Consider the following 10,597-nt stretch of genomic DNA (forward strand, 5'->3'; position numbering starts at 1 on the left):
GACCTGAAACCGACGAAGTGTTATCGGTTTTGAAATCAAAGTTTAACGCACACCCCCTGGGAATACACTTATTAAATGACATTTATACTTTTTAATAAATAAAACATAAAACCTTTTTTCTTTCTAATATACAAATCTGTCTCTAAACAAAAACACGTCTTCTCATCTTCTTAATCCCAAATCCAAAAAGCTAGGGTTCTGCCTCTGTTGATCGCTGGCGCTGCTACCACAGTCTATCGGATCCAGATGCCTTTCAACTCTCGATGTGTATCAATGTATACTCTTTATCCCTTAGAAGTTAGACCCTTCTTCCTTCTTCAATTCTTCTTTCCTGATTTTTTTTCTTTCATGTTTTCCTCTTATATTTTATATTTGACAATTTATACAAAATTTGATTTTTAATTTTTGATTCTAGGGTTGTCCCACATTTTGAACTTTATTCTGTTTGTCAATTTGTGCTTTGGTTCTTTCCAAAAGTTCAAACTTGGAGTCTGTGACAAGCCAATGCCCGACAGACAAGGTATGTGGTTGTTGTCCTACTTTCTTGTTTTTAGTTTCTTAGTGAGACCAACTTGCATTCACATGGAGTGGCCTTATGCCCTTATTAAGAAGAAAACTTTCATATAATCAGGGCGGAGCAACATTAGAAGAAAACACAGTGACTTTTTTCGAGATCCTGTATTTATAATTGAGAACCCATACACTTCAAATTCTAGCTCCGCCTCTGCAACCGAGGACGGAGCCAGAGCACGACTCTCTCTCTCTCTCTCTCTCTCTCTCTCTCTCTCTCTCTCTCATATATATATATATATATATATATATAATTGCAAATCAGTAACTAGGATGAGTTATGAGTTCTGTAGAAAATTCAGTACTCATAAACTTCAAATCCCGACTCTCGCATCTGATTGCGGGATAGTTTATGAGTGGTGAAAATTGAACATGCCACTATATACAGTCAAACATCTCTATAACAGTCACGTTTGTTCTGATATTTTTGGATGTTATAGTGAAGTACTACTACAGAGGACATATATTATAACATAACATAAAAGATTGGTTCTGAGAAAACTTAGTTTTTATAGTGAATGACTATATATGAATATTGTTATAAAGAGGTGTGACTTTAAGTGAAAACTTGCGAACATAAGACAAACCGTACGTCTTGGACCCTTATTTAAGTGGTATCTTTATGCATGTTTTCTTCTGCATGGGGACACTTGAGATTAATGCATGGCCAGTAGTACTGGTTAGGTTTTGTATTTATGTCAAGGTGAAGGTCAGGTTGTCAATTTTGCCCATTTTATTACACTATACAATGAAGGTGATTGATCATCTAATAATTTTCAGTCCTGTTTGCATAACTGTATTTGAGATTACTTCACCACTGTAGATGGGGTGACAATTCAAGGGTGGACCATGCAACAATTACGCTTAAGCTGATAAAAGCCAGTGCACAAAACATCCTGCGTTCAGGGTCCGGTGAAGGGTCGCACTCTAAGGGGGTGTGATGTGGACAACTTACCCTGATACAAGCATTAATGGCTAATTCTATGCCTCGAACCCGTGACATATGGGTTACACAGAAATAACTTGATTGTTGCTTCAAGGCTCCCTTCAATTATGTTTAAGTTGATGAAACATGAAAATATGTATTGAGAAACCCACCAAGTATTTATCAATATTTGATTTTGAACTCAATTATTTTAGTATATTAACTTAAGGTTACCGTAAAAATTCATAAAGTTTAAATCCTTAATCCGTTTATGCTTCCACTTTTCATTTGCTACTGAAGACTATTCTTGCAATGAATGTTGGCATATCTGGTTAAGAAGAAGCAATTAATAAAACATGGGGGAAGGACGTTCTTTGTTGCTTAGGTGAAAGAGCTAGCTATAAAATAACAACACCATATGAGAGAAACTCAATACCCTCGGATTGGACAAGTTTGGTGAAATATTTGGACTGTTATATAATTGAAGAATTAACCCAAATAGCCGTTCACCTAGCCACTTAAACTAAAAATAGTCAGTGGAGGTATAATGTATGCATAATTTATGTATTATATGTGTATAATTGTGTATAGTCAATGTATAATATATATATATATATATATATATATATATATATATATATATATATATATATATATATAGCTAGAAAAGTAAACAATAAATATGATCGACTATTTGTGTAATGATAAGACCAAGAAGGCCGTACTGGAGAAATAGAATTTGGGCTGGATCTTGTGCAACTCGATCGGATGGACTTCCAAAGGAAAATTCACGAGGAAATTATCTAGATGGGTGATTGATAGGAATGACCCCGTAAGGAGCTGGTCTTAGTCGAATATTCTTAAAATTGGCAGTATTTAAAAAATAACTTATTGCTCTGTAGGGTTTTCTCTACCGGATTGGTAGAGTTTATATTATTTTTACTCAACCTATATGTTAAGTTGTTCAGCGAAGTCTGCCCGATTGACATGTTTTTGCTCTTCTGGGATTTTCCTGTCGGATTGGTAGAGTTTATACTATATTTACTCTCACTACAAGAAAGTGGAGATATGATGACATTTAATAAATGTCATATTAAGTTGTTTAAATGTCTCAAATTTATTTACTGACATTTAATTTACATTTGCATCAAATGTCGTTAATTTCAATATCGGTAATTTTTTGACATTTAGAGAAATGCCAGTAAGAAATTATGACACTTACTTTACGACATTTAGGTAAATGTCAATAAGAAATTATGATATTTATTTTACGACAAGAACTTTACGACACTTACTTTGCAACATTTAGGTAAATGCTAATAAGAAATTTATGACATTTAATTTACGATATTTAGGTAAATATCGGTAAGAATATTACGACATTTAGTTTACAACATCTAGGAAATTTCACTTAAAATACGACATTTACGTATGAGCTTCACAAAATGTCATATTGAAATTTCCGACATTTTATAAATGCCAATAAGAAAATTCACAACATATACAAAATGTCGTATCCACTTTAAGTGAAAGTCATTAAAAATATTAGTGACATATCCTTTACAACATAGCAAAATATCGTATTAAATGTTTGACATTTAAATTAATGTCGGAATCATATTTTTTAGAATGTAAATAATAATGCTCTGTTTAGTTTCATCATGAACACATTTACATTCACAAATGTCAACTTCTATAACAAATATGAATTAAATGTAAAGCAAATATTTTTTAATAATGTAACCAAAGAACAAAGTAGCAATATAAAACGTACTTAGTACAAGAATAATGTCAAATCAAATGATTTGTTCTCACGTAAAACTCAAATCTAACTAAATCATAAAAGATAGTAATTTCAATGTGCAAGAACTTTAAGATCACTCCTAATTCGAATTAATATTCCTCAACTTCTAGACTAAATCTTATAAAACAAACTCTCCACAAGTCAAGCTTTTCACTGCTAGTAATTGACATCACTTCCTTCAAAAATGATGTACAATAAGTCACAAAAGAAAAAGAATTATACCTTTAAAATAAAGTGAATTCTTTCCTCCTTTAAAACAATTGGAATATAAAAAATAATAACAGAGGTTCTAAAATAGAAACAAATTGATAATGAATGCAATACTAGCAGCTAAAGAGAGAAAGAAACAGACAACATAAAGCCAAAAATCCAACAAAGTGAACGCAACTGCCCAAACCGAACAACAACTGAAATATTGTAATATCATATGCAGTTAAAGATATTGTTTTGGTTGTAGAGGGATGTGGGAGAGGGGAGGGTTGAATTTTGAAATATTAGTTTCTATAAATGGTATACTGAGATGAAAACTAATGGATGTTATATAAGTTTTGCAAAAGTATAACATGAAGGGTTTCTCCCTTTGAAAAGGAGGAACAAGAATATTGTAATTTTTTCAAACTTACCCGCTTCTTTTTCTTTGTGCCAACTTCACTGTAACGATCTGGCCGATCGTTTTGAGTATTATAACCATGTTTTTCCATTTACTGCTTAAGTTATTCTTTACAGTTGTGTTATGACTTACCAGGTTAGTTGGCTCGGGTCCGTAAGGATTTCGGAGTAAAATGAGATACTTAGTCTCATAATTAAAAACTTAAGTTAGAAAAGTTGACCGGATATTGACTTATGTGTAAACGACCTCGAAATTTAATTATGATGATTCCAATAGCTCTGTATGGTGATTTTGGACTTAGGAGCGTATCCGAAAAATTATTTGGAGATCCGTAGTGGAATTAGGCTTGAAATGACGAAAAGTCAAATTTTTGGGACGTTTGACCGGGGAGTTGACTTTTTGATATCGGGGTTGAAATCCGATTCTGAAAATTTTAGTAGGTCTGTTATGTTATTTATGACTTGTGTACAAAATTTGAGGTCAATTGGACTTGATTTGGAAGGTTTCGGTGTCGTTTGTAGAAATTGGAAGTTTCAAAGTTCATTGGGCTTGAATTGGGGTATGATTCATTGTTTTAGCATTGTTTGATGTGATTTGAAGGCTCGACTAAGTTCGTATGATATTTTAGGGCTTCTTGGTATATTTGGTTGAGGTCCCGGGGGCCTCGGGTGAGTTTCGGATGGTTAACGGATGAAATTCGGACTTAGAAGAAAAAGCTGAAGTTTCTGCCATCTGATGCAATCGCACCTGCGGAAATTCCATCGCAGGTGCGAGCTCGCAGAAGCAAGACTCCCATCGAAGATGCATCCAGGTATGAAGATAAGCAGTGGCCGCAGGTGCGACAAAATTTCCGCACCTGCGAGGTCGCAGGTGTGAAGCAATGCACGCAGAAGCGGAAAAGGGAGGGGGAGATGGCCTACGCAGAAGCGCAGATATGTGCACAGGTGCGGATTTCGCAGAAGCGCTGAAAGGGGTACAGGTGCAGAGTTTCGCACAGAAGCGGGCTATGAGGGTGCAGAAGTGAGACCGCAGAAGCGGCCAAGTTTCTGTAGGTACGAAAACCCCTAGGCAGTACAAAAACATAGGGGTTTCGAGCTTTTGCCATTTTGGGGCATTTCATGCTCGGGTTGGGCGATTTGTGAGCGAGGTTTTCACGGGAAAACTTGAGGTATGTCTATTGTGATCATTTATACTCCATAATATTGAATTATCATCGAATAATCCGACTAGATTACATGTTTTTGAGGTGTAAATCGGGGGTTTGAACATAGGGATTTGAAAATAAGATTTGAAGATTTGGAGGTCGAGTTGAGGTCAGATTTTGGTAAAATTGGTATGGTTAGACTCGTGATTGAATGAGCTTCCAAATTTTATAATTTTTGTCGGGTTCCGAGATGTGGGCGCCACGGACAATTTTCGAGCTAAATTTTGGATGTTTATGGCAAATTAGTATTTTCTTATGAAATTAATTATAATAAATTTTACTGACTGAATCGAATTATTTTGGCTAGATTCGAGGCGTTTGGAGGCCAATTCACGAGGCCAAGACATTGCAGAATAAAGAATTACACGATTTCAGGTAAGTAACAGTTCTAAATTTGGTCCTGAGGGTATGAAACCTCGGATTATATGTTATGTGATTGGTTTTTAGGTGACACACATGCTAGGTGACGAGCGTGTGGGAGTGCACCGTAGGAATTGTGACTTGGTGAAATTCCATGGAATTGTATAGTTCAATAATCTGTTGATATCCATGCATTCTCTACGTGTTAGAGAAAAATTGAGTTGAGACTCGTATTAAAAATCATGCTTAGACATATGCTGTTGTTATTGGTACCCACTGGGGTCATTTCTGTGGTTGAATTATATGTTTAAATTATAATTTCACACTTAGTCATGTTCATTTATTTCATATCATATCTCAGTCTCTGTTGCTATTTATTGATACATCATATTATTATTTTTGGGCTAATTTTCATGCCATCTTGAGCCCGAGTGACTGGAGAGGTTGATGACTAAGTGAGGCCGAGAGCCTAATTGTGAGGATATTTATGGGATCGAGCTGCGCGCCCCAGCATGTTTCACTGTTATATGCCATGATTGGCTTGATATAGTGCTTGGGCTTAAGGAGCCCCTCTGGAATCTGTACAGACCCCCAGTGAGTGCAAGTACCTACTAAGTGCGAGTGCCGAGTGATGAGTGACTTTGAGGAATGAGCGACTGTGAGGAAAGAGTGGTTGTGAGGAAAGAGTGACTGTGAGGTTGGAGTGAATTGGAGGATTGAGTGACTGCTACTCTGAGAGGATGCATTGATTTCATTATTTGCTGCATTATAGCTGTCATATATCACTATTTTGAAAATTTTGAAAAAATATTATTTTCTGTTTTGGTCAAACTTGATATGAAATTTCAGTGAAATCTTAAATGTTGAACTTGAGAGCATGCCTACTCGTTTATATTGAAAAGTACTGTATTTGGACTTAGTTGAGAAGCTCATCACTACTTTCATTTCTTTATTTATTATTGTTACTTACTGAGGTAGTTGTAATCATACTACACCCTGCACTTCGTGTGTAGATCCAGGTGATCCCGGACACAGTGGGTGTTGATTCTTTCACACAGTTGATTTTTCGGAGACTCAGAGGTAGCTGCCATGTTTCACAGACCTTGTATCTCCTTCCCTATCTCTTTGTTTACTGTATTTAGTCTTAGACTATTATAGACTGTGTTTTCCAGACTTATAATGTATAGATACTCATGTACTTAGTGACACCGAATTTTGGGAGTGTGTTTATTTCTAATGTTTGTATCAGTATTTGCGAGACTTGTGAATTGTGTTCAAATATTATAATTTTAAATGTAAAAGAAACTGTGGGTTATTGAGGTTGTCGTCTTGCCTGTAATCGAGATATGCGCCATCACAACGGGTGAGGTTTTGGGTCGAGACATTCACTAACTCCAGTCTTCTTGATTATGTTAACCTGAGAAGAAATATTAGATTGGTTACTCTGGTAGTTTACAAAATTTACAACTTAGAAAATTGTGAATACAATATATAAAAAAAGGACAAAGTCATATAATAATTTTTATTTTCTAATATGATGGCATTTCAATCATAGATCTTTATTTCCCTGATCTAGACAAGATTCTTTAACTTACTCTTTCTTCCAGGTTCTACATGAGGCTAAATACCTTATATAGTAGAATAGAATCATGCTTGATGGGAATCTTACCAATTAACAAAAAGAAAAAAGAAGCTAACTTCTTCACAGCTGCAGCAAGAATGCCACCATCATCGTCAAACACAAGTTTAAAAAATGGAACTATATCCTTAAGTGTAAGCTTCATAAGAGCCTGAAGAGTTGAACACTGATGCTTTTTCATAAAAACATGCTTACTGTGGTTAGTGGGCAAAGTAGTATCATTTGAGTTTTCATTAGGAGGTGAACAAGTCTCATCAAAATGCACCCCCTTAGGGCTCAGCAGTTAGAGGACATATTCATAATCTTTTTTACTGTAAAATAGCCTCTATACTTTGGAATGCTATTTAGAACCTTCACGTAACTGGATTGAAAATTGACATAGTTAAAACTATACTCTTTGAATGTATGTAGAAAAAGATATAGTTAAAATGAGTTTACGAACTTACCTTCTTTGTGTGAACAACTAAAATAGGTGATAGTGATTGTTGGAGATCGTCCATTGAGTTATCACAAACCTATCACAAAAGAGGAAGATTATTACAATTAAAAAAAACTAAATTACAAGATTATCTTAAAAATAATAAATTTTTGCTAAAGAGCACAATATTTGTTATATGCTCATCACCAGATAATTTCCTATTTGAGACAATAGTAATACCCAAAGATTCTAGATATGCATCTATACCCATCTTTACTTTATCATCAATTTTTGTATCCATATTCTTTGTTGCTTCAAACATTTTTCCCCCATCGCTTTTATTTCTTCTTTTGCTTCAAATAACTTTTTCTCCGTCGCTTCTATTTCTTCTTTTGCTTCAGACAATTTTTCTTCCATCTCAATTCTCATAGCGGAGGTAGCTTTTTCCACTTCTATCTCAACCCTTCTATCAAAACCTCTTTGCTCAACAAAGTTTCTCCAAGCAATACTATCAGCAGAATGCCGCATTACCCCGTCTTTAGTGCAACCTTCCGCATGCTATCTCATATTAGTAGATATTTTAGATGACATGAATAACCTTTGAAGCCTCGATATCAATGGAAAGTATCTAAACACCTTTGCTGGAATTTTTGAGGTTTCCAAACTACCAGATTCACCTACAAATTGTTTGTATCTTGGAGCTTTGCAAAACTTACAATCAGTTCGATCTTTTTGACTCACTCCAATAGATCATACAATCATTTGGACACGCATATATTTTTTTGTATTCGAGTCTTAAATATTTAATAATTATTTTTGCATCATTAAAGGAATTAGGTAATATTTCACCTTCAGGAAACACATCTTTTAACAACTCTAATAACATGGAAAATGAATTGTTACTCCACCCATTGAGACACTTTAAATGTAATAGACGAACAAGAAAGGAGAGAAGTGAATATTTGCTTCCAGGATATAATTCACGCTCAGCTTCTTTCAATAAGTTAAAAAACTTTTCAGTTTTCTTATCAAATCCCACATTATGTTGATTTCACCCACCAAAACTATCACCACGAGTGTCCATATTAATAAAGTCACTAGTAGGAGGAACTCCAAAACCATCATGCACCAAGTCTTGTATCTCATCACCTCTATCTAATCTATCCACGGACATTGATAAAGATGATGTCTCACCATGAAAATCCAATTAACGTAATTAGGTAGAAATCCATCAACCACAATATGTTCACCAATCAACTCTTTCGGGATAAATTTCATATTACGACACTTCCGACATGGACACAAGATTTCAGATGCATTAGGCCTATCTAATAAGACAAAATGAAGAAACCTTTTGGCTCCATTAATTTTAATTTTATTTCTATTCAATATGTTTATCCAACTCTTATCCATTAAGAATAATATATACATATAACAAACAAATCAACTAAAAGAGAATAGTTATAAATAGAAACTAGAAAGAGTATATCGCAGAATACGAATATATATTATAATTTATACACTTTACTAATGACTATACAAATGTATTAATTCAGAGCATGGCAAAAAATATATCTAGTTTCTTTATTTTTTTCCAAGTGAATCTTACAAACTAGTTCACTCTATCGCCACAATATTTAATATTTTATCATGACTAAGCATAATCAAACTATAGAATACCATAATTGACATCTTGAGTAAATAATCTAATTGAACTCTAAGCATAATTTCACTAAATAATGAAAATCTTATATCCAACTTTATAAATGTACTAAACAACAAACACCCAAAAACACACAAAAAAAATCACAATCAATACCTAAAAGAGATAATTGTTAACCCAAATGCGAACAATTAAGAAAAAGAAAGAAATATGTAACCCAAATCCGAACAACTAAGAAAAAGAAATAAATCTGCTAACTAAATTGGGTACCTTGAATTTGTAGAAAACGAGTTATGTGAATCTCAGCAGAAAAAGCCTCAGCGGCAGCAAAAGCCTCAGTGATTTTCGTCTCCAAGTATCTATTATAGCACAGAAATGCAAAAAAATAAGTTTTCATAGAATTCTAACTAAGGAAGGAAAAGTATATTTTTTAGAATTGGGAGGAGGGAAGCAAAACTCTAACCGCCAAAATATTTTCCTTCTAAATCTCCAATACTCTCCATACATAGCTCCTTTTGAGTCTTGGGGTGGAGGGAGCGGACTTGAGAAATTTTTGGCCAAACCCAATTTGAGATTTTGAGCCAAAATTGATTTTAGATTGAGAGAAGAGAGCGGATAGTTCCTGAGGTGCTTCTAAGGCTAGGAGCATATGGCTAATCTATGTTTCTCAATTGTGGTCAATCATAAATGTGGGTTCCATGGTTCTATATATATTTTTGTTTTATTTTAAATATTTCATCTTTAAATCTAACATCTAACAAGTAGTAATAATAATAATAATAATAATAATAATATATATTTTGACTAAATATTGACAAGAGTGGGTTGCTCTAGTGGTGAGCACCCTCCACTTTCAACCAAGAGGTTGTGAGTTCGAGTCACGCCAAGAGCAAGGAAGGGAGTTCTTGGAGGGAGGGAGCCGAGGGTCTATTGGAAATAGCCTCTCTACCCCAGGATAGGGGTAAGGTCTGCGTACACACTACCCTCCCCAGACCCCACTAGTGAGATTATACTGGGTTGTTATTGTTGCTGACTAAATATTGATATTTTAATAAAAAGTTTTAAATCGGCAAAATGTTTTAAAAGTCGAGTCATATGACGTGAGCATTTCACTTAATATCACGTAAGCCTCATGAATTTTTAAATATTTTAGTTCAAGAAATCAAAAACAAATTATATAACATAAAAATATAGAAAGTATATTAAAAGTTTAAGAAAATTAAAGGATTAAGGAAACTCATAAAAAATCAAAATATCTAACATGTTTTACAAGTATAAACAATGCAATAACGTTAAAATTATTATCAAACTACATATTTGATTACTTCCCTAAAAGACTAGAAGTTATAAATTATTATCAAACTACACATTTAATTACCTTCCTAAAAGTAATAATCAACAAAC

General features: G+C 34.1%; 1 long non-coding RNA gene across 1 annotated transcript; it reads right to left on the reverse strand.

Annotated features, from left to right (window-relative positions):
- Positions 1-3,281: 3,281 nt before the first annotated feature.
- On the reverse strand, positions 3,282-9,872 carry LOC104086054 (uncharacterized). Its single transcript, XR_684009.4, has 4 exons — positions 9,657-9,872; positions 9,464-9,552; positions 7,559-7,627; positions 3,282-6,890 (listed from the first exon to the last, which is right to left on the reverse strand). It is a non-coding gene; the product is annotated as an uncharacterized lncRNA (long non-coding RNA).
- Between the last annotated feature and the right edge of the window lie 725 nt (positions 9,873-10,597).

The sequence above is a fragment of the Nicotiana tomentosiformis genome, chromosome 6, assembly GCF_000390325.3.
Source record: "Nicotiana tomentosiformis chromosome 6, ASM39032v3, whole genome shotgun sequence".
NCBI lineage: Eukaryota > Viridiplantae > Streptophyta > Magnoliopsida > Solanales > Solanaceae > Nicotiana > Nicotiana tomentosiformis.